This window comes from Salvelinus alpinus, chromosome 20 (genome assembly GCF_045679555.1).
Source record: "Salvelinus alpinus chromosome 20, SLU_Salpinus.1, whole genome shotgun sequence".
Classification (NCBI taxonomy): domain Eukaryota; kingdom Metazoa; phylum Chordata; class Actinopteri; order Salmoniformes; family Salmonidae; genus Salvelinus; species Salvelinus alpinus.
Genome location: NC_092105.1, coordinates 5,835,894 through 5,861,379, shown reverse-complemented (window position 1 = coordinate 5,861,379; position 25,486 = coordinate 5,835,894).

Genomic DNA, 25,486 nt, shown 5'->3' with positions numbered 1-25,486 from the left:
AATATTGTCTGAGTACAACATGTCAAAATAACAATAAACCAAATTATATATTTGTCATCAAATAAAATATGAAATACTCACAAACAAACTGAGACCTGGAACACCATATCCTCTCACCCTGATTAATCAGGCTGTAATATACAATGTGTATATACAGCCTGAACGTAATGACTGCAATATTGTGTAAACGTTCCTTATTAAGCTAGAATGTTGAATGCAATTACATGTACAGCTACTCTACCGGTTGCTAAGCTAGAATGTTGAATGCAATTACATGTACAGTTACTCTACCGGTTGCTAAGCTAGAATGTTGAATCCTATTACATTTACAGCTACTCTACCGGTTGCTAAGCTAGAATGTTGAATCCAATTACATTTACAGTTACTCTACCGGTTGCTAAGCTAGAATGTTGAATACAATTACATGTACAGTTACTCTACCGGTTGCTAAGCTAGAATGTTGAATACAATTACATGTACAGTTACTCTACCGGTTGCTAAGCTAGAATGTTGAATGCAATTACATGTACAGTTACTCTACCGGTTGCTAAGCTAGAATGTTGAATACAATTACATTTACAGCTACTCTACCGGTTGCTAAGCTAGAATGTTGAATCCAATTACATTTACAGTTACTCTACCGGTTGCTAAGCTAGAATGTTGAATACAATAACAGTTACTCTACCGGTTGCTAAGCTAGAATGTTGAATACAATTACATTTACAGTTACTCTACCGGTTGCTAAGCTAGAATGTTGAATACAATTACATGTACAGTTACTCTACCGGTTGCTAAGCTAGAATGTTGAATCCAATTACATGTACAGTTACTCTACCGGTTGCTAAGCTAGAATGTTGAATCCAATTACATGTACAGTTACTCTACCGGTTGCTAAGCTAGAATGTTGAATACAATTACATGTACAGTTACTCTACCGGTTGCTAAGCTAGAATGTTGAATACAATTACATGTACAGTTACTCTACCGGTTGCTAAGCTAGAATGTTGAATACAATTACATGTACAGTTACTCTACCGGTTGCTAAGCTAGAATGTTGAATACAATTACATGTACAGTTACTCTACCGGTTGCTAAGCTAGAATGTTGAATACAATTACATGTACAGTTACTCTACCGGTTGCTAAGCTAGAATGTTGAATACAATTACATGTACAGTTACTCTACCGGTTGCTAAGCTAGAATGTTGAATCCAATTACATGTACAGTTACTCTACCGGTTGCTAAGCTAGAATGTTGAATCCAATTACATTTACAGCTACTCTACCGGTTGCTAAGCTAGAATGTTGAATCCAATTACATTTACAGCTACTCTACCGGTTGCTAAGCTAGAATGTTGAATACAATTACATGTACAGTTACTCTACCGGTTGCTAAGCTAGAATGTTGAATACAATTACATGTACAGTTACTCTACCGGTTGCTAAGCTAGAATGTTGAATACAATTACATGTACAGTTACTCTACCGGTTGCTAAGCTAGAATGTTGAATACAATTACATGTACAGTTACTCTACCGGTTCCTAAGCTAGAATGTTGAATACAATTACATGTACAGTTACTCTACCGGTTGCTAAGCTAGAATGTTGAATCCAATTACATGTACAGTTACTCTACCGGTTGCTAAGCTAGAATGTTGAATCCAATTACATGTACAGTTACTCTACCGGTTGCTAAGCTAGAATGTTGAATACAATTACATGTACAGTTACTCTACCGGTTGCTAAGCTAGAATGTTGAATCCAATTACATGTACAGTTACTCTACCGGTTGCTAAGCTAGAATGTTGAATACAATTACATGTACAGTTACTCTACCGGTTGCTAAGCTAGAATGTTGAATCCAATTACATTTACAGCTACTCTACCGGTTGCTAAGCTAGAATGTTGAATACAATTACATGTACAGTTACTCTACCGGTTGCTAAGCTAGAATGTTGAATACAATTACATGTACAGTTACTCTACCGGTTGCTAAGCTAGAATGTTGAATCCAATTACATTTACAGCTACTCTACCGGTTGCTAAGCTAGAATGTTGAATACAATTACATGTACAGTTACTCTACCGGTTGCTAAGCTAGAATGTTGAATACAATTACATGTACAGTTACTCTACCGGTTGCTAAGCTAGAATGTTGAATACAATTACATGTACAGTTACTCTACCGGTTGCTAAGCTAGAATGTTGAATACAATTACATGTACAGTTACTCTACCGGTTGCTAAGCTAGAATGTTGAATACAATTACATGTACAGTTACTCTACCGGTTGCTAAGCTAGAATGTTGAATACAATTACATGTACAGTTACTCTACCGGTTGCTAAGCTAGAATGTTGAATACAATTACATTTACAGCTACTCTACCGGTTGCTAAGCTAGAATGTTGAATCCAATTACATTTACAGCTACTCTACCGGTTCCTAAGCTAGAATGTTGAATACAATTACATGTACAGTTACTCTACCGGTTGCTAAGCTAGAATGTTGAATACAATTACATGTACAGTTACTCTACCGGTTGCTAAGCTAGAATGTTGAATACAATTACATGTACAGTTACTCTACCGGTTCCTAAGCTAGAATGTTGAATACAATTACATGTACAGTTACTCTACCGGTTGCTAAGCTAGAATGTTGAATCCAATTACATTTACAGTTACTCTACCGGTTGCTAAGCTAGAATGTTGAATACAATTACATGTACAGTTACTCTACCGGTTGCTAAGCTAGAATGTTGAATACAATTACATGTACAGTTACTCTACCGGTTGCTAAGCTAGAATGTTGAATACAATTACATGTACAGTTACTCTACCGGTTGCTAAGCTAGAATGTTGAATACAATTACATGTACAGTTACTCTACCGGTTGCTAAGCTAGAATGTTGAATACAATTACATGTACAGTTACTCTACCGGTTGCTAAGCTAGAATGTTGAATACAATTACATGTACAGTTACTCTACCGGTTGCTAAGCTAGAATGTTGAATACAATTACATGTACAGTTACTCTACCGGTTGCTAAGCTAGAATGTTGAATACAATTACATGTACAGTTACTCTACCGGTTGCTAAGCTAGAATGTTGAATCCAATTACATGTACAGCTACTCTACCGGTTGCTAAGCTAGAATGTTGATTCCAATTACATTTACAGTTACTCTACCGGTTGCTAAGCTAGAATGTTGAATCCAATTACATGTACAGTTACTCTACCGGTTGCTAAGCTAGAATGTTGAATGCAATTACATGTACAGTTACTCTACCGGTTGCTAAGCTAGAATGTTGAATACAATTACATGTACAGTTACTCTACCGGTTGCTAAGCTAGAATGTTGAATACAATTACATGTACAGTTACTCTACCGGTTGCTAAGCTAGAATGTTGAATACAATTACATGTACAGTTACTCTACCGGTTGCTAAGCTAGAATGTTGAATACAATTACATGTACAGTTACTCTACCGGTTGCTGAGCTAGAATGTTGAATACAATTACATGTACAGTTACTCTACCGGTTGCTAAGCTAGAATGTTGAATCAAATTACATGTACAGCTACTCTACCGGTTGCTAAGCTAGAATGTTGATTCCAATTACATTTACAGTTACTCTACCGGTTGCTAAGCTAGAATGTTGAATCCAATTACATGTACAGTTACTCTACCGGTTGCTAAGCTAGAATGTTGAATACAATTACATGTACAGTTACTCTACCGGTTGCTAAGCTAGAATGTTGAATCCAATTACATGTACAGTTACTCTACCGGTTGCTAAGCTAGAATGTTGAATCCAATTACATGTACAGTTACTCTACCGGTTGCTAAGCTAGAATGTTGAATCCAATTACATGTACAGTTACTCTACCGGTTGCTAAGCTAGAATGTTGAATACAATTACATGTACAGTTACTCTACCGGTTGCTAAGCTAGAATGTTGAATCCAATTACATGTACAGTTACTCTACCGGTTGCTAAGCTAGAATGTTGAATCCAATTACATGTACAGTTACTCTACCGGTTGCTAAGCTAGAATGTTGAATACAATTACATGTACAGTTACTCTACCGGTTGCTAAGCTAGAATGTTGAATCCAATTACATGTACAGTTACTCTACCGGTTGCTAAGCTAGAATGTTGAATACAATTACATGTACAGTTACTCTACCGGTTGCTAAGCTAGAATGTTGAATACAATTACATGTACAGCTACTCTACCGGTTGCTAAGCTAGAATGTTGAATACAATTACATGTACAGCCTATCTACCGGTTGCTAAGCTAGAATGTTGAATGCAATTACATGTACAGTTACTCTACCGGTTGCTAAGCTAGAATGTTGAATACAATTACATGTACAGCTACTCTACCGGTTGCTAAGCTAGAATGTTGAATGCAATTACATGTACAGTTACTCTACCGGTTACCTGTGCAGTTTCTCCTTCAGCTGATTGAAATTTGAGACCCAAAACATTTCCACAGAAATGTAAATACCTGCTTCAGTTAGCATGCATGCGTCACGTGCACGCGTGTGTTTGCTCATGACTGAAGGCACGTGCACAAGATGGAAGTACATGCACACAAAGCATGCATAGTAACTGAAGTCAACAGGTGTTCACATGGTTTTGGACAACCGGTAGAGTAAGTACAAGTGTAATTTTCAGGTTGTACACTCTTAGAAAAACAAGGGTTCCAACAATAGTTTTTTTTTTTTGGACTGTACCCATAGGAGAACCAACGTTCTTTACTGCTAGGCTACCTAAAATGTCAAATATATTCCTTGAACAGAAGTTGGCGTATTCCGGCACACTGGTGGGCGTTGCTTCGGTTCAGACAGGCATCAAGAAGAGGGGTGATAGAGTCGTCCGCACACTGACAATTAACACCAAGCCGTTTGGAGGTATAGACCAGAAGTCAGCTTATTTGACGTCAAATAAAACGGCTAGACGTCAGCAGTTTGACACGCTCTAATGATACCGTGCTGCAACATGACAGGGAATACTTCAAGGTGCTGTTGCCATTTGGAAACGGTGATTGTTTGAAGGGATAACTTTTGTGTTGTACTCCCTGGGGTGCCTATAGGCTGTCTTACCTAATGCCCATGTCTGACATCTGAGCTTTCTCCAGTAGCTACTATCAATGGCGACGTTTGCAATTTAATGTGATTGAAGCCCATTGTATTTATCTCCCATCAGACCACCTTGAACTACACATCTGAGTCAGATCGCTGGCCATGTTTAAAATACATAAGTCTGGGTTCGGGTTTCTACTGTACCCACAACACACATTCAAAGACGTCATTCGCAATTCTCCTTCTCCATCGAGGGATCTGGGAGCCGAGTTACTGAGAGACTTTAATTTAAACATCTTGACATTTCAAGCCTAGAGGATCTTTGATCATTGTCTGATCTTTTTTAGGCTAAAACACAGCCATTCTGACACAGAACCAGAGGCCCAAGGATAAAACACAGCCATTTTGATACAGAACCAGAGGCCCAAGGATAAAACACAGCCATTCTGACACAGAACCAGAGGCCCAAGGCTAAAACACAGCCATTCTGATACAGAACCAGAGTCCCAAATGACACCCTAATTCCTATATAGTGCACTACTTTTGACTAGAGCCTTATGGAGGATCTGAGGCTCTGGTCAAAAGTAGAGCACTACATAGGCCTTCAGGTGGAATAGCGAGGCCCTGAGCGGTCTCTCACGTTAGCGTGGTGTATCAACAGACGGTCTGCTCATTCTGTAGACAAGGAGGACCATCATTTCCATGACTCCCTCCTCTTGTTTGGTTTATATTTAGAGACAGCCTTGTGACATAGCCTTAAGTTGCTGCTACAGGAAGCACGCTTTTTTTTCTAGAAAAGAAGGATTTCCATTTTGTTAGCTTGTGTACCAGACCAGTGTTAGTAGTTATTATGAGGACACAGGTAAGGTTAAATGTTTTAAAAAAAGAGAGAAGATTTCTTACATGCTTTAAATCATGCAGCTATGAAGAATTGATCATTTGGTTGATCTCTATGCATCTTATTAAAGGTCACGTAATCAACAAAGGAAATGTGAGATTATTATCCAGGTCAAACATGCTCATTGTCTTACTATGTCTTCAACATAAAGGCTTTAACATTATTCATCTCCATTACTGTACTGAACAAAAATATAAACTCATCTTGCAACGAGTTCAAAGATTTTATTGAGTTACAGCTCACATAAGGATATCAGTTAATTGAAATAAATGAATTAGGCTCTAATCTATGGATTTCACATGACTGGGAATACAGATATGTATCTGATGGTTACAGATACAATAGCTTAAAAAAAAAAAGTAGGAGTGTGGATCAGAAAAACCAGGAAGTATCTGGTGTGATCATTTGCCTCATGCAGAGCAACACATCTCCTTCACATAGAGTTGATCAGGCTGTTGATTGTGGAATGTTGTCCCACTCCTTTTTAACGGCTGTGCAAAGTTGCTGGATATTTATGGGAACTGAAACACGCTGTCATAGACGTTGATCCAGAGCATCCCAAACATGCTCAATGGTTGACATGTCTGGTGAATAGGCAGGCCATGGAAGAACTGGGACATTTTCAGCTTCCAGGAATTGTGTTCAGATCCTTGTGACATGAGGGCCGTGCATGATCATGCTGAAACATGTGATGGGATGGCGGTGGATGAATGGCACAAACGGGCCTTGGAACTCGTCACGGTATCACTGTTCATTCAAACTGTCATCGATAAAATGTCATTGTTTTCGTTGTCCGTATCTTATTCCTTCCCATACCATAACCCCACCGCCACCACGGGGCACTCTGTTCACAACGTTGACATCAGCAAACCGCTCGCCCACACAACGCCATACACATGGTCTGCTGTTGTGAAGTCGGTTGGACCTACTGCCAAATTCTCTAAAATGACATTGAAGGCGGCTTATGGTAGAGAAATTAACATTTGCTGCAGTCAGCATGCCAATTGCACGCTCCTTCAAAACTTAAGACATTTGTGGCATCGTGTTGTATGACAAAACTGCACATTTTAGAGTAGCCTTTTATTGTCCCAAGCACAAGGTGCTCCTGTGTAATGATCATGCTGTTTAATCAGCTTATGATATGCCACACCAGTCAGGTGGATGGATTATCTTGGCAAAGGAGAAAAGATCACTGACAAGCATGTAAACAAATTTGTGCACAACATTTTTTGAGAAATAAGCTTTTTGTGCGTATGTGAACATTTCTGGGATCTGTTATTTCAGCTCATGAAACGTTGGACCAACACTTTTTTGTTCAATGTTCAATGTATTTTTGTTCAATGTATTTTTGTTCAATGTATTTTTGTTCAATGTATTTTTGTTCAATGTATTTTTGTTCAATGTATTTTTGTTCAATGTATGTGTATTTCATGGTAGCACCTGTGGATAAGGGCTCCTTGCCACATAATAAACCACTGTCTCCATGGTATTATTTCACAATATATGCACATTCTGCTTCCCAAATGGCATTGTGTTCTGGTCCAAAGTTGTGCACTATGTAGGGAATAGGGTGCCATAGGGCCCTGGTCTAAAGTTGTGCACTATATAGGGAATAGGGTGCCATAGGGCCCTGGTCTAAAGTTGTGCACTATGTAGGGAATAGAGTGCCGTTTGGAACGCAACTCCATAGATATTGAAATTGTACGGTTGCAGATTCACGCACAGAACTAAATGTATTCTGCCAAAGGCAATGTTAATTACAGGAGCCTTGCAATATGGAGAACGTCTCTTTGGTTTCAAGGAAATGTTTGTTGGCAATAAACACAAACCTTCTTTGTCACATACAGACATAATTACACTAGATGAATACTCATTACAGTGGGATTAATCTTCATTATACCGGATAAATCCTAATTTCACTAGATGAATCCTCATTACACTGGATAAATCCTCATTACACCGGATTAATCCTCATTTCACTGGATTAACCCTCATTACACTGGATTAATCCTAATTTCACTGGATTAATCCTAATTTCACTGGATAAATCCTAATTTCACTGGATAAATCCTCATTACACCGGATTAATCCTCATTTCACTGGATTCATCTTTATTACCCTGGATTAATACTAATTTAATTTCTAATTTCATCAAGGACGTTGCAATGTGTCAAAGAAACCGCACTAGCAAACTCAGGCACACAGCCAATTATTTGCATGGAAATGTGAACAATTAGATTCTGATGAAATAGGAAAGTCTATTTCTCTCTCTGTAACACATTTAAATTCAGTGCTCTTAAACAGGCAGCTGCTCTGCCGAGTGCCTGACAACCTTGCAGTTCAAATTATGCTATGATGTGTTCACTCTCAGACAAGGCTGTAGGCTTCGTTACTCCATGCATTTGTTTGCTCTCACTCTCACATTCATTTAAAAAGTCAAGTTTTCAAGATATTGGACTTTTAAGAAGCAAAGTGTCACCTGACTGTCACGGATCACCCCCGGTACTAACGTTCATTCTGTTCACCGGTTCCCGGAGGTCTACATCACCGGCTTTCTAGGCTTCACTGAACGTGATTCATTATCATCAACCCCGGACTGTCTTGTCTGATTACACACACCTGGTTCCCATTTCCCCTGATTAGTATGTTATATACGTGCCCTCCGTTCCCTCTGTCTTTGTCGGTTACTGTTCCCATGTCCGTTGGTGTGTGAGTACCTATGCGTTGGTGCAGCTGTTATGCTGCGTGTTTTATATACTGTGTATTACGGGTATCGGCCCATTCAACGAGATTCACCCTCGCTCTTTTGTTTGGGTACAACCCAGTGTTTTTGTATACCTGTTTGGGTGTATTAAAAACTTATATTGTGTATTCCTGCGCCTGTCTCCAAAATCCTTTATACCAACGTGACACATCATCATGTTGTATCATCATGATGATGTGTCCGGTGACAGTGGACGAATAAGAAAATACCAAAATATCGTTTTTGAGTGGATTTTCCCTTTTATACATTTTCTCTCTCTCTCTCTCTCTCTGCCTAAAATGATTCGGAGAGGTTTGAAATAGCCGAACTGTGGTTAGTGTGGTAATACTGAATGCTGGTATTTTAATGTGGAGAGGGCAGTGTGTGGAAAGGTTGCTACATGCTAGGCATTCCTAAAGAAAGATTTGTAGTAGGACGCAAGAGTCAAATGTACAGGAAATGTGTGGATTACAATTTCCACAGAAATGCTGTGTAATTGTTACTACCATGGTTTAGCCACACTAAGACATTGTTTTCAGAACATGTATTCTGCAGTGAGGGCACAATAATGATTTCAAAAGTATCATATCTAGGCATTATCATATCTAGGCCTGTTGAATTTGAGTCGTCAACTTAGATATTTTTTCCTGAGCTTAAGAACTAGTAGGTTACAATTCATTGCTCTCTCCACTGTGACACTTGATATGTTGTGATTTAGGCACATTATTTCATATTTATTCTCTTCTACCGGCTACGGCGGGGATATGACAGGGTTATGATCAGTGGTGTAAACCAGAGTAAAAGTACTACTTAAGTAGTATTTTGGTGTATCTGTACTTTAATTTACTATTTATATTTTTTGAATACTTTTAATTTTACTTAGCTACAGTCCTAAAGAAAATAATGTACTTTTTACTTTACACATTTTTCCTGAAGTTACAAGTTTGATAACTTTTTCCACCGCTGGTTATGATTGCCGCATTCAAAACAACTGGGAACTCGGAAATCTCCAACTTCAGTGCGTTCAAGGCAACTGGGAACTCTGGGGGAAAAAACGAGCTCCAACTGGATTTTTTTTTCTCGTGATTACAGCCTTCTCTCATCGCTGCAACTCCCCAATGGGTTCGGGAGAGGCAAAGGTCGGGTCACGCTTCCTCGAAAACATGACCCGCCAAAGCCACGCTTCTTAACTTCTTGACGCTAGGGGTCAGATTTTTTATTTATTTTTAAATAACGTTCCCAAGCTAAACGGACTATTTCTCAGGTCCAGATCGTAGAATATGCATACAATTTACAGATTAAGATAAACACTCCAAAGTTTCCAAAAATGTCAAAATATTGTCTGTGTATAACAAAACTGATTTTGCAGGCGAAAACCTGAGGAAATCTAACCCAGAAGTGATTTTTTTTATTTTTTTTATCTGTGTTTCATTTCCCGTTTTTCTTAAATTTAAAGGGGTATCAACCAGATTCCTTTTCCAATGGCTTCCTCAGGCTGTGACCAGGCTTTAGACATAGTTTCAGGCTTTTATTTTGAAAAATTAGTGAGATTTTTCAAAACTAGTCAGGTGTCCTTTGATTAGTTCCTGCGTGCGAGAGGGGAGCTCTCCATTTTCTTTCTCTCTTTTATTGAATAGGTTACGGTCCGGTTGAAATATTATCGATTATGTATATTAAAAACAACCTGAGGATTGATTATAAAAACATTTTACATGTTTCTACGAACATTACAGATACTTTTTGGAATTTTCGTCGAATGGAACGAGGCTGTAGTTTTCTGAACATAACGCACAACCCAAATGGCGTTTTTTTTTTTATAAAAAAATAATATTTATCGAACAAAAATAACATTTATTGTGTAACTGGGAGTCTCGTGAGTGCAAATATCTGAAGATTATCAAAGGTAAGCGATTAATTTTATTGCTTTTCTGACTTTCGTGACCATGCTAATTTGGGGCTAGCTGTTCTAGCATTGATTGATACACTCACAAAAGCTTGGATTGCTTTCGCTGTAAAGCATATTTTCACAATCTGACATGATAGGTGGATTAACAACAAGCTAAGCTGTGTTTTGGTATATTTCACTTGTGATTGCATGATTATAAATATTTTTAGTAATATTTGGCGCCCTGCAATTCAGCGGTTGTTTAGGAAAATGATTCCGCTAAAGGGATCCGTAGCGCAAAGAAGTTAACACCCGCTCGCTTAACCCAGAAGCCAGCTGCACCAATGTGTTGGAGGAAACACCATTCAACTGACGACCGGAGTCAGCCTGCAGGCACCCAGCCTGCCACAAGGAGTCACTACAGCACGATGAGCCAAGTAAAGACCCCCCCCAGCCACAGAGATACCGGGATGAGATCCTGAGGCCCATTGTCGTGCCATTCATCCGCCATCAACTCATGTTTCAGCATGATGCACGGCCCCATGTCGCAAGGATCTCTACACAATTCCTGGAGTCTAAAAATGTCCCAGTTCTTCCATGGCCAACATTCCACAGGCCACAATCACCTTGATCAACTCTATGTGAAGGAGATGGTGGTCTCACCAGATACCAGATCTCCTTTTTTGATTCACATCCCTAACTTTTTTTTTTTTAAAGGTATCTGTGCCCAGTCATGTGAAATCCATAGATTAGAGCCTAATGAATTTATTTCATTTGACGGATGTCCTTATATGAACTATAACTCAGTAAAATCTTTGAGATTGTTGCATTTTGCATTTATATTTTTTGATCAGTGGTTATTTTGATAATCATTATCACCGTAATCGCTAATATAGCTGACTTTTAGCCTACCTTAATATATTTTGTCGATGATTGTGATGTCGCCAGATTGACTTTAGATGCAGTATAACTTTAGCCAGCTATCTTAGATTGAGGGTACCAACGCATTTTAGCTAGCGAACATTAGCATTGCTAGCTATTTTTGACTAACTTTTGCTAGCAACAGTGATAGCAACATTGGCATCGCTCTAGATTAGACGACATCATAATATGTAAACGTTTTTTTTCCTACTAATTATTTGCCTACTTTAGCAATGTCATCGTATTTCAATGCCACTATAAGTTTGTGTAATTTAGACAAAACAGTCACTTAGCCTCCCAGGTGCAACCCATGTCTAGGGCAAAACATAAATATTGAATGCAGCAGTGTACTAACTAGCAGCAGCAAACCAAAACCAACCCAGTGGCCATAACAAAACATCACAGTTGGTTGCATAGTGGAATCTGTAAAGTGTAGAATCAGCTTTCAAACAAGATTTACGTTATTTCTCAAACTATGTCTATAATTGAGGGATGATAACAACCGTTGACCCTGTTTTTCTATTAGACAAATTGCACAGTTGGGTGGCAGACTAATCCCCTGGTCATGAATGGATGCCGGAACCTACCAGAAGGAGCAAAAGTGGGTATCATAACATGTCCTGCAATGTTTTAGCAACTTTGTACTTGCTATTTTCACAGCTTGTCAGGCAAGACCTCTGGATAAAAGTGTCATGCGACACAAGTACCCTTGTGACATCTCCTCCGTTGTTGCCAGTCTCCCTCAACTCCTATGAAAAGGACACGCCATCGATAAGGCCTCTGATAGTGACCTAAGTTACTGCCCTGATGACGGCTTCTTCAACAACAACAGGTAATGTGTGTTATGTGAAAAGTTGTATTAAAACAATATCCGGGTTGATAAACTAGCAGGCTAATTCCTCAGTCAAGCAGTTACAGTACTGTTCAACTAGTACAATCATTTTGGTTGTGAAGTGCATTAGCAAAAAAAACGTTGTCCTTTCTTTAGAACAAAATGCAATTGACCACTTGGCCGTCTATTATATCACCCTGTCACAGGCCCTCCCGGTCAACACCACCTCGTAAGATTGCTTTCTGCAGGTGTTAGAAAGATGTCCAGTTTGCAGCTGAACATGCAGCATAGTGAAGACCAGCAAGGAGGCCCTCCTCCACATCATCTAGACATGCCCTCGCTGTGAGCTATCGTATGAATGGAACAGTCAGCCACAAGCTGGCAGATATCTGGTCAGCAACCTTCACCTATCAGTGGCAAAAACAGCTTTCACAGGCTCATAATTTGTACATATACAGCAGGAAACCCACTTCATTACTTTGATAACCCAATTGTGAAACATAATTGATGTAAACCAGGGCTGCCCAACCCTATTCCTGGAGATCTACTGTCCTGTAGGTTTACAGTCCAACCCTCTTCCTGGAGATCTACTGTCCTGTAGGTTTACAGTCCAACCCTCTTCCTGGAGATCTACTGTCCTGTAGGTTTTCAGTCCAACCCTCTTCCTGGAGATCTACTGTCCTGTAGGTTTACAGTCCAACCCTCTTCCTGGAGATCTACTGTCCTGTAGGTTTACAGTCCAACCCTCTTCCTGGAGATCTACTGTCCTGTAGGTTTTCAGTCCAAGTATCTTTCTAACCACTAGGCTACCTGCCGACCCTCCACTCTAACCACTAGGCTACCTGCCGTCCCTACACTCTAACCACTAGGCTACCTGCCGCCCCTACACTCTAACCACTAGGGTACCTGCCGACCCTACACTCTAACCACTAGGCTACCTGCCGACCCTACACTCTAACCACTAGGCTACCTGCCGACCCTACACTCTAACCACTAGGCTACCTGCCGACCCCACACTCTAACCACTAGGCTACCTGCCACCGCTACACTCTAACCACTAGGCTACCTGCCGCCCCTACACTCTAACCACTAGGCTACCTGCCACCGCTACACTCTAACCACTAGGCTACCTGCCGACACTACACTCTAACCATTAGGCTACCTGCCGTCCCTACACTCTAACCACTAGGCTACCTGCCGCCCCTACACTCTAACCGCTAGGCTACCTACCGACCCTACACTCTAACCGCTAGGCTACCTACCGACCCTACACTCTAACCGCTAGGCTACCTGCCGACCCTACACTCTAACCACTAGGCCTCCTTGTCGACTGGCATTTAGTAACAGGAACAGTGACTGTGAATGTGTTCACAGATATGGAGCCAGCACACGGTGACATGCGAGATGATGAGTCCTGACTGACGTCTCTTAATGGAGAGAGGCCTGCTGGCACTCCAATACATCCAAAATGGTGGGAGCAAATGTAATTGCTGTTAATACAGTACAGCAACAAACAAAACAAACACAAAAAAATCCGGTATTTTGTAACACCCTTTTCATTACATGTGTTACTGATGAACTTTGCCTCAACTCTGCCTATTTCTACAGATGGGAGAGGACTGGGAGATGCTTTTGAAAGACGCCAGCTTTGGGGTCGTTTGATGGGAGAGGACTAGGAGATGCTTTTGAAAGACGCCAGCCTCGGGTCGTTTGATGGGAGAGGACTAGGAGATGCTTTTGAAAGACGCCAGCTTCGGGTCGTTTGATGGGTGACCATAATTGGATGGGTTTTATCTGATCTGTTCATACTTCAAACATAGTAGCTGTTTATCTGTCAGATATTATATTAACTGGCTTTCATTAGGTGGCTAAATGGGGGTTTAGCCTTCTCACTTCAAATGTCCTTCAGCTGTCCTCCAGCTGTCCTCCAGCTGTCCTTCAGCTGTCCTCCAGTTGTCCTTATGACTGCTGGGAGGAGCGCAGCCGAGATGGGCTACAGATTTCACGCCAATCTGGCACGCACTCAATGATCTCAGAGTCTCTGCATTTAAATGTTATGTTTATTGTGGTATAGCGTGATATAAGCAGAATTCAAAATATTGCCATTGCAAGAACCCCCCTCTCCACCCCACCCACCCCCAAAAATGTAATGTGCCCCTTTAGGATAAAGTGACTAACTGCCAATGTTAATAGAACAGTGACTGTGTGTATGTGTTCACAGAAACATGTATGGAGCCAACACATGGAGACTAGCAAGATGATGTGATGAAGTTCAGATTGACTGACGAGCTAGATACTGATGTCTCTGAATGGAGAGAGACCTGGCACTCTGATAGACAGGCTAGATACTGATGTCTCTGAATGGAGAGAGACCTGGCACTCTGATAGACAGGCTTGATACTGATGTCTCTGAATGGAGAGAGACCTGGCACTCTGATAGACAGGCTAGATACTGATGTCTCTGAATGGAGAGAGACCTGACACTCTGACAGACAGGCTTGATACCGATGCCTCAATGGAGAGAGACCTGACACTCTGATAGACAGGCTAGATACTGATGTCTCTGAATGGAGAGAGACCTGGCACTCTGATAGACAGGCTAGATACTGATGTCTCTGAATGGAGAGAGACCTGACACTCTGACAGACAGGCTTGATACCGATGCCTCAATGGAGAGAGACCTGACACTCAGACAGACAGGCTAGATACTGATGTCTCTGAATGGAGAGAGACCTGGCACTCTGACAGACAGGCTAGATACTGATGTCTCTGAATGGAGAGAGTCCTGGCACTCTGATAGACAGGCTAGATACTGATGTCTCTGAATGGAGAGAGACCTGACACTCTGATAGACAGGCTAGATACTGATGTCTCTGAATGGAGAGAGACCTGACACTCTGATAGACAGGCTAGATACTGATGTCTCTGAATGGAGAGAGACCTGGCACTCTGACAGACAGGCTAGATACTGATGTCTCTGATACTGATGTCTCTGAATGGAGAGAGACCTGGCACTCTGGCAGACAGGCTAGATACTGATGTCTCTGATACTGATGTCTCTGAATGGAGAGAGACCTGGCACTCTGACAGACAGGCTAGATACTGATGTCTCTGAATGGAGAGAGACCTGGCACTCTGATAGACAGGCTAGATACTGATGTCTCTGAATGGAGAGAGACCTGGCACTCTGACAGACAGGCCTGATACCGATGCCTCAATGGAGAGAGACCTGGCACTCTGATAGACAGGCTAGATACTGATGTCTCTGAATGGAGAGAGACCTGGCACTCTGATAGACAGGCTAGATACTGATGTCTCTGAATGGAGAGAGATCTGGCACTCTGCATTCAAATTTTACTAGACACAACTTTTACTTGTATTGTCTTTTTTAGTATTGAATCAAATGTTTTTCAGTCAGCAAGGGGAGGGAGAAACCCTCTGTATTCTGCACCAGGATCAGGGAACTCCTGTTGTATAGGGGACACCACACACACGTATGACCACTCGGACATGTTACCATGGTAACCCCATTACCACCACACAGGAAGATATGACCACTCTGACATGTTTCCATGGTAACCCCATTACTAGCAGACAAAATGCTGACAGGCCCAGTACCTGTATCGTCTGGGAATGACAATGAAAGATGCACATTGTTGAATTAGCAGAACACTTCTTCTATGATATATTATGTAAAGAGTTGTTCATTCTACATGGACCTGTTACTACATTTGAAAGTTATCTAAACATTTAGTTTAGAATATCTACATAAATTCAGCAATTGCGTTTTTCTCTTATTTCTCTGTACACTCTTCTCCCCATAGGAGAAACCTTTCAATAATTTTGTTTTTGTTTCAGGTAGAACACCCATTGGGTTCCGTGTAGAACCATTTCCACAGAGGGTTCTACATGGAACCCACAACAGTTTAACCTGGAACCAAAAAGGGTTATCCTATGGGGACAGACAAATAACCTCTTTCTTCTAAGAGCGTAGGCTACCTATTGAAGCATCCTCCGACATCTCACCATGCACCATAAAAAACTCTGCTACGTAGAGCCATTATTGCATGGAACTCCGTTCCGTCTCATATTTGAGCTCAAATAAACAGCAAACCTGGTTTCTACAAACAGATAAAGCAACACCTCACGGCACCACGCCTCTCCCCTATTGGACCTAGACAGTTTGTGTGTCTGTATTGATATGTAGGCTACGTGTGCCATTGTCTTTATTGATGGAGTTCTGTCCCGGAGCTGTTATTGTCTATTAATGTTCTGTATTATGTCATGTTTCATGTTTTGTGTGGACCCCCAGGAAGAGTAGCTGCTGCTTTAGCAACAGCTAATGAGGATCCTAATAAAATACCAAACACAATCTGTCTGTAGTTATTGAACTCTACCTGCAGGAGGTTTTGTTTGTCGTGATTGAGTGGGGTGAAACAGCTGCGGACAAGGCACTGACAGATGGGTGTGTCTTGATGGTGGCAAGGACATACCCGAGAAACACCCGCATCAAATAACCCCCCCCCCCCCCACAAGTCAACTCACGTTAGGCTTCTGTCACGGCTGCCACTATTTCTTGACGAGACCAAAAAACAAGGTCAAATCAGAGGTCGCATTGAGCCTTTTAAGGGTTAGCAGTGTGGTCAGTGGCGATAGCAGCAATACGTTTGTCCCCATAAACACTGTCCCTCCTAGGGATGCTTATTGAGATGACACTAACAAAGGGCCACATTCTCCCTTCTTGTCATGTCCTTTTCATATAATTTACACCCAGATAATACACCAACACGGACATCAAACGTTAAACACATCCCCGCCAATCCAATAGGCTTATTTTATAATATATTTACAAAAGGAACGTTTTAGAGATTACAGTTGACAGAAGTCACTTCCGTTTTCTCCCCTGAATCCTCACAGCCTGTGGAACCTTAAAGATAGGACGGGTGGTTTTGGGATGATAAAAAGGTAAATGGCAAAACCATTCTGATGCCATCTTCTGTCATGCCAAGTAAACAAGCACAACAACAAAAAACTGAAGAACATCTGGGAAGTTACTATAAAGGACATGCACGAATATAAACTTTTAGAAGAGGTCTAAAGGGGAAAGAAATGTGTAGACATGAGTTCAAATCAAATACAGTCACTTTTGTTATTTTTAAACATCTTTTAATAAATGTGGTCGGGGAATATTCTTTGTCCTCAGACAGAAATTATAGTGAAAAGGATTGATTTAAATTGTCAACACTCGAATAGTTTATCTTCTTAGCATATTTAGTATAGCTTATTAGCATATTATGGCATAACGTATTACCATATTATAGCATAGCGTATTAGCATATTACAGCATAGCTTATTAGCATATTATAGCATAGCTTATTAGCATATTATATCATAGCTTATTAGCGTATTATAGCATAGCTTATTAGCATATTATAGCATTGCTTATTAGCATAATACAGCATAGCTTATTAGCGTATTCTAGCATAGCATATTAGCGTATTATACCGTAGCGTATTAGCATATTATAGCATAGCTTATTAGCGTAATATAACATTGCTTATTAGCATATTATAGCTTATTAGACAGCCAACACTGATTTTGTGGCTTGGCTTCAGTCCAGATGGGAGAAAAATATATTTTTTTGCAGAGAAAATGTAAAGTGTTTTTTACATAGCTTGGTCAAACTGACAGATATAGGAGCGGTCAAACGCTCCAGTGGCCAGATCACCTGGGCCCAAGTCTGTCAACATTATCTGTTAGGAGAGGTCAAACTCTCCAGTGGCCAGATCACCTTGGCCCCAAGTCTGTCAACATTATCTGTTAGGAGAGGTCAAACGCTCCAGTGGCCAGATCCCCTGGGCCCAAGTCTGTCAACATTATCTGTTAGGAGAGGTCAAACTCTCCAGTGGCCAGATCCCCTGGGCCAAAGTCTGTCAACATTATCTGTTAGGAGAGGTCAAACTCTCCAGTGGCCAGATCCCCTTGGCCCAAGTCTGTCAACATTATCTGTTAGGAGAGGTCAAACGCTCCAGTGGCCAGATCACCTGGGCCCAAGTCTGTCAACATTATCTGTTAGGAGAGGTCAAACGCTCCAGTGGCCAGATCCCCTGGGCCCCAAGTCTGTCAACATTATCTGTTAGGAGAGGTCAAACGCTCCAGTGGCCAGATCCCCTGGGCCCAAGTCTGTCAACATTATCTGTTAGGAGAGGTCAAACGCTCCAGTGGCCAGATCCCCTGGGCCCCAAGTCTGTCAACATTATCTGTTAGGAGAGGTCAAACGCTCCGGTGGCCAGATCCCCTGGGTCCAAGTCTGTCAACATTATCTGTTAGGAGAGATCAAACGCTCCAGTGGCCAGATCCCCTGGGCCCAAGTCTGTCAACATTATCTGTTAGGAGAGGTCAAACGCTCCAGTGGCCAGATCCCCTGGGCCCCAAGTCTGTCAACATTATCTGTTAGGAGAGGTCAAACGCTCCAGTGGCCAGATCCCCTGGGCCCAAGTCTGTTAACATTATCTGTTAGGAGAGGTCAAACGCTCCAGTGGCCAGATCCCCTGGGCCCCAAGTCTGTCAACATTATCTGTTAGGAGAGATCAAACGCTCCAGTGGCCAGATCCCCTTGGCCCCAAGTCTGTCAACATTATCTGTTAGGAGAGGTCAAACGCTCCAGTGGCCAGATCCCCTGGGCCCCAAGTCTGTCAACATTATCTGTTAGGAGAGGTCAAACGCTCCAGTGGCCAGATCCCCTGGGCCCAAGTCTGTCAACATTATCTGTTAGGAGAGATCAAACGCTCCGGTGGCCAGATCCCCTGGGCCCAAGTCTTCAAACATTATCTGTTAGGAGAGATCAAACGCTCCAGTGGCCAGATCCCCTGGGCCCAAGTCTGTCAACATTATCTGTTAGGAGAGATCAAACGCTCCGGTGGCCAGATCCCCTGGGCCCAAGTCTTCAAACATTATCTGTTAGGAGAGATCAAACGCTCCAGTGGCCAGATCCCCTGGGCCCAAGTCTGTCAACATTATCTGATCGGATTTCAGCAATCAGGTAGGATTAAATGCATAAAATAAAATGGGTGTCAATCAGGGATACTCATATTAGTATGACGTGTTATTCTTGGTGTGGTTACATAAGACAGAAGAAGTTACTTAAGGCAAAAAAACAAAAGTAGGGTGGTTGCTAACGTTAGCCACCTAGCTAATGTTAGGCACAACAAATTTGAACTCGGAACATATATCATACGTTTGCAAATTTGTAACATATTGTACGATTTGCAATTCGTGTCATACAGTATTGTACCAAAATACAATTCATAACATTTCAAATTAATTTAAATTCATAACATATCTTAGGATATGCATGATGGACATCCAGCTAAAAAAAACACTTACCATACGAAACGTAACATGTCATACTAATTGGAGTATATCGGGTTAACATTTACTATGTTACATCTACCGCTGAGTCCAGATTGCAATTTTGTACTTAGAAATGTATGATATGTGCCCATTGATTCTTGAAAAATATAACTTATAAATGTCTCATGCGTTTAGTTCAGCTGTCACACTCCATCAGAACCCAACATATAAGCTTGTTTTTCCTCCAATGTTTGTAAAACAAAGTACATGTAAACAAACTGTATAGCCCTCTCAAAACAGAGTTAAAACTATCATGTTAATCTCATGAATGGTCTAGTTCTTACACGCATAGCTCTGTCTACGAATAGTGATAACATATTCTCCATCCTCGTCCCCTCAGATTTCACCTAAAAAGCGGCAGGTTATTGTTTCATCTATTCATTGGCCACTTCACTTCCAACTCAATGACAGGTAACAACCCTTTTAGTTTTTTATTTTACCTTTATTTAACTAGGCAAGTCAGTTTAGAACAAATTCTTATTTTCAATGACAGTCTAGGAACAGTTGGGTTCCTTGTTCTGCCTTGTTCAGGGGCAGAACGACAGATTTGTACCTCGTCAGCTCGGGGATTTGAACTTGCAACCTTTCGGTTACTAGTCCAACGCTCTAACCACTAGGCCACCTGCCACCCCTACACTCTAACCACTAGGCCACCTGCCACCCCTACACTCTAACCACTAGGCCACCTGCCGCCCCATCAGGTAACAACCCTTTATGGAAGCCTTTTTTTCTAAGAGTGTATATGATTTGACGTCTATTTAAAAAAAAAAAACATAAGGAGCCTAAACATAGAAGAGGAGAACACGTCAGTCGTAGAGACACACTGTGGCCGCTGTCACATTTCCAGGCCAAGCCGATCTCCACAGCTTTGTCAGTCAGGGTTTGACTACTCTCTAAGCTATGCAGCCTTGTTCAGGTCTATGAGGTCTGTAAGGTCTGTTGTGATGTTGCTCTGTTGTGATGTCGCCAAGCCGATCTCCACAGCTTTGTCAGTCAGGGTTTGACTACTCTCGAAGCTATGCAGCCTTGTTCAGGTCTATGAGGTCTGTAAGGTCTGTTGTGATGTTGCTCTGTTGTGATGTCGCCAAGCCGATCTCCACAGCTTTGTCAGTCAGGATTTGACTACTCTCTAAGCTATGCAGCCTTGTTCAGGTCTATGAGGTCTGTAAGGTCTGTTGTGATGTTGCTCTGTTGTGATGTCGCCAAGCCGATCTCCACAGCTTTGTCAGTCAGGGTTTGACTACTCTCTAAGCTATGCAGCCTTGTTCAGGTCTATGAGGTCTGTAAGGTCTGTTGTGATGTTGCTCTGTTGTGATGTCGCCAAGCCGATCTCCACAGCTTTGTCAGTCAGGGTTTGACTACTCTCTAAGCTATGCAGCCTTGTTCAGGTCTATGAGGTCTGTAAGGTCTGTTGTGATGTTGCTCTGTTGTGATGTCGCCAAGCCGATCTCCACAGCTTTGTCAGTCAGGATTTGACTACTCTCTAGCTATGCGGCCTTGTTTTGTTTCCAGCAACAACATACACTGCTCAAAAAAATAAAGGGAACACTTAAACAACACAATGTAACTCCAAGTCAATCACACTTCTGTGAAATCAGAGTTGCTTCCTAAGTGGACAGTTTGTAGTGTGGTTTTCCACTTTAATTTTGAGTGTGACTCCAAACCCAGACCTCCATGGGTCGATAAATTTGATTTCCATTGATAATTTTTGTGTGATTTTGTTGTCAGCACATTCAACTGTGTAAAGAAAAAAGTATTTAATAAGAATATTTCATTCATTCAGATCTAGGATGTGTTATTTTAGTGTTCCCTTTATTTTTTGGAGCAGTGTATATACTTAGTTACCATTAGAGATTCTCTGTATTCAAGTTGTATGACTTTATGAGAAGTGCAAATTAAGGCGTTTTGAATATATGATCCGTTTGCACATTGGTTACCAAAACATACTGTTTGAACGGGAGCGGTTTGTAAAAGGAACCTAGAAAATCCCTTTCAGAGTGCTAGAGATGCAAATTGCCAGTGCTAACATAACAAACATCTGCCTGGCATTCCTGCTGCTGTGATTCTGAAAAGCTTAGGTCTGTCAGGTCTATCAGGTCTACCAGGTCTATGAGGTCTGTTAGGTCTGTCAGGTCTATCAGGTCTATCAGGTCTATGAGGTCTGTCAGGTCTATCAGGTCTACCAGGTCTATAGAGGTCTATCAGGTCTATGAGGTCTGTAAGGTCTGTCAGGTCTATCAGGTCTATCAGGTCTATGAGGTCTGTAAGGTCTGTTAGGTCTGTCAGATGTTGCCCTGTTGTAATGTTGCCCTGTTGTAATGTTGCCCTGTTGTAATGTTGCCCTGTTGCCCTGTTGTAATGTTGCCCTGTTGTAATGTTGCCCTGTTGTAATGTTGCCCTGTTGTAATGTTGCCCTGTTGTAATGTCGCCCTGTTGTAATGTTGCCCTGTTGTAATGTCGCCCTGTTGTAACGTTGCCCTGTTGTAACGTTGCCCTGTTGTAATGTCGCCCTGTTGTAATGTTGCCCCGTTGTAACGTTGCCCCGTTGTAATGCTGCCCTGTTGTAATGCTGCCCTGTTGTAATGTTGCCCCGTTGTAACGTTGCCCCGTTGTAACGCTGCCCTTTTGTAACGCTGCCCTGTTGTAATGTTGCCCTGTTGTAATGTTGCCCTGTTGTAATGTTGCCCTGTTGTAATGCTGCCCTGTTGTAATGTTGCCCTGTTGTAATGTCGCCCTGTTGTAATGTCGCCCTGTTGTAATGTCGCCCTGTTGTAATGTTGCCCTGTTGTAATGTTGCCCTGTTGTAATGTTGCCCTGTTGTAATGTTGCCCTGTTGTAATGTTGCCCTGTTATAATGTTGCCCTGTTGTAATGTTGCCATGTTGTAATGTTGCCCTGTTGTAATGTTGCCCTGTTGTAACGTTGCCCTGTTGTAATGTTGCCCTGTTGTAATGTTGCCCTGTTGTAATGTTGCCCTGTTGTAATGTTGCCCTGTTGTAATGTTGCCCTGTTGTAATGTTGCCCTGTTGTAATGTTGCCCTGTTGCCCTGTTGTAATGTTGCCCTGTTGTAATGTTGCCCTGTTGTAATGTTGCCCTGTTGCCCTGTTGTAATGTTGCCCTGTTGTAATGTTGCCCTGTTGTAATGTTGCCCTGTTGTAATGTTGCCCTGTTGTAATGTTGCCCTGTTGTAATGTCGCTCTGTTGTGATGTTGCATGTTGTAATGTTGCCCTGTTGTAATGTTGCCCTGTTGTAATGTCGCCCTGTTGTAATGTCGCCCTGTTGTAATGTTGCCCTGTTGTAATGTCGCCCTGTTGTGATGTTGCCCTGTTGTAATGTTGCCCTGTTGTAATGTTGCCCTGTTGTGATGTTGTGATGTTGCCCTGTTGTAATTTTGCCCTGTTGTGACGTTGCATGTTGTAATGTTGCCCTGTTGTAATGTTGCCCTGTTGTAATGTCGCCCTGTTGTAATGTTGCCCTGTTGTAATATTGCCCTGTTGTGACGTTGCATGTTGTAATGTTACCCTGTTGTAATGTTGCCCTGTTGTAATGTTGCCCTGTTGTAATGTCGCCCTGTTGTAATGTTGCCCTGTTGTAATGTTGCCCTGCTGTAATGTTGCCCTGTTGTAATGTTGCCCTGTTGCCCTGTTGTGATGTTGCTCTGTTGTAATGTTGCCCTGTTGTAATGTCGCCCTGTTGTAATGTCGCCCTGTTGTAATGTCGCCCTGTTGTAATGTTGCCCTGTTGCCCTGTTGTGATGTTGCTCTGTTGTAATGTTGCCCTGTTGTAATGGTGCCCTGTTGTAATGTCGCCCTGTTGTAATGTCGCCCTGTTGTAATGTTGCCCTGTTGTGACGTTGCATGTTGTAATGTTACCCTGTTGTGATGTTGCTCTGTTGTAATGTTGCCCTGTTGTAATGTCGCCCTGTTGTAATGTTGCCATGTTGTAATGTTGCCCTGTTGTAATGTTGCCCTGTTGTAATGTTGCCCTGTTGTAATGTTGCCATGTTGTAATGTCGCCCTGTTGTAATGTTGCCCTGTTGTAATGTTGCCCTGTTGTAATGTTGCCATGTTGTAATGTCGCCCTGTTGTAATGTTGCCCTGTTGTAATGTCGCCCTGTTGTAATGTTGCCCTGTTGTAATGTTGCCCTGTTGTAATGTTGCCCTGTTGTAATGTTGCCCTGTTGTAATGTTGCCCTGTTGTAATGTCGCCCAGTTGTAATGTTGCCCTGTTGTAATGTTGCCCTGTTGTAATGTTGCCCTGTTGTAATGTCGCCCTGTTGTAATGTTTCCCTGTTTTAATGTCGCCCTGTTGTAATGTCGCCCTACCTTAATACTCTCTGTTTGTTTTAATGCACACTCAGATCACATTCAAAACAGGTCAAGGAATAGCCAAGGTTAAGAGGATCTTTTCCTACCTTCGGTAAAAAGGTGGTATTGTGAAGTACTGTGGAAGTACCGTGCTACAGAAGAGTGATCTGCAAGCTTCAGATGTGAGTAAAAAAACTGAACAAGAATAAGTATGCCTTTATGGTGTCCTTCCATGGCACTACTTTTCTCTCTGTGGAGGAATATGTTTTGTTTCAGGGGTCCGTGATAGTAAATATATCTTAGAGTGATCTCCAAGCATAGAGATGAACTTTTCCATCAAAACGTTTAATGTGTTGAGAGGAACAACTATGCATTTATTGACAGAACAAGTACGGCTTTATCTGACTCTGCTGCCTTATATGAGTGATCTTCTGCTCTCCGAGGAGAAATCATTTCGGTTTTGTAGAAGTACTGTTGTACTGAATAAATAATTTTGGGTTGGTTGGGGATGTTCGTCATTAGGGTTCAGTGATACGTTAAACTGCGCTCTGGAAAGAGGAGGAGAGAGAGAGGAGAAAGAGCAGAGAGGAGAAAGAGAGGAGAGAGAGAGGAGAAAGAGCAGAGAGAGAGAGAGGAGAAAGAGAGGAGAAAGAGAGGAGAAAGAGAGAGGAGAGAGGGAGGAGAAAGAGGAGAGAGAGAGGAGAAAGAGAGGAGAAAGAGAGGAGAGAGAGGAGAGAGAGAAAAATGAGAGCGAGAGGAGGACCAGAGAGAGAGGAGAGAGAGGAGAAAGAGAGGAGAAAGGGAGGAGAAAGAGGAGAGAGAGAGAGCGAGATGTGAGAGAGAGAGAGAGGAGAGATGTGAGAGAGAGGAGAGAGATGAGAGAGAGAGACAGGATCAATGGCAGAGGGTCGGTGGGCAGCGGGTGGGGAGCGGCGGTGCGGGCAGGTCACAGGGACGAACAGCGTGAGAGCCTTTCATGGTGACAGCCTCCCCACCGGCCTCTTAGCATGGAGCAGCCAGCATCAACCACACTCAAGGGGAGACAATGTCTGCGCTCTAAATGACATTCTATTCCTTATTTAGTGTACTTCTTTCAAACAAGGTCAAAAGTAGTGCACTATCTAGGGAATAGGGTGTCGTTTGGGACACAATCAAAATAAAACAGGCCTCTCATTTTCCAAAAACACATGGAGAGAGATGGATTTTAACTTGACATTGAGTTTTTGAGGGGATTAGTTTTTCTTTTTGTGCCACAGGAGCATGTGAAGTGGACGGGACACAGAACAAAAGGGCAATATGAGAAGCAGAAAATGTTTTTCGTTTTTTTTCTTTCAATTAAATATGAAAATGTGTTGAAATGTGTTGAAATCTAATAAATAAGGTTAAATTAAAAATAAGAA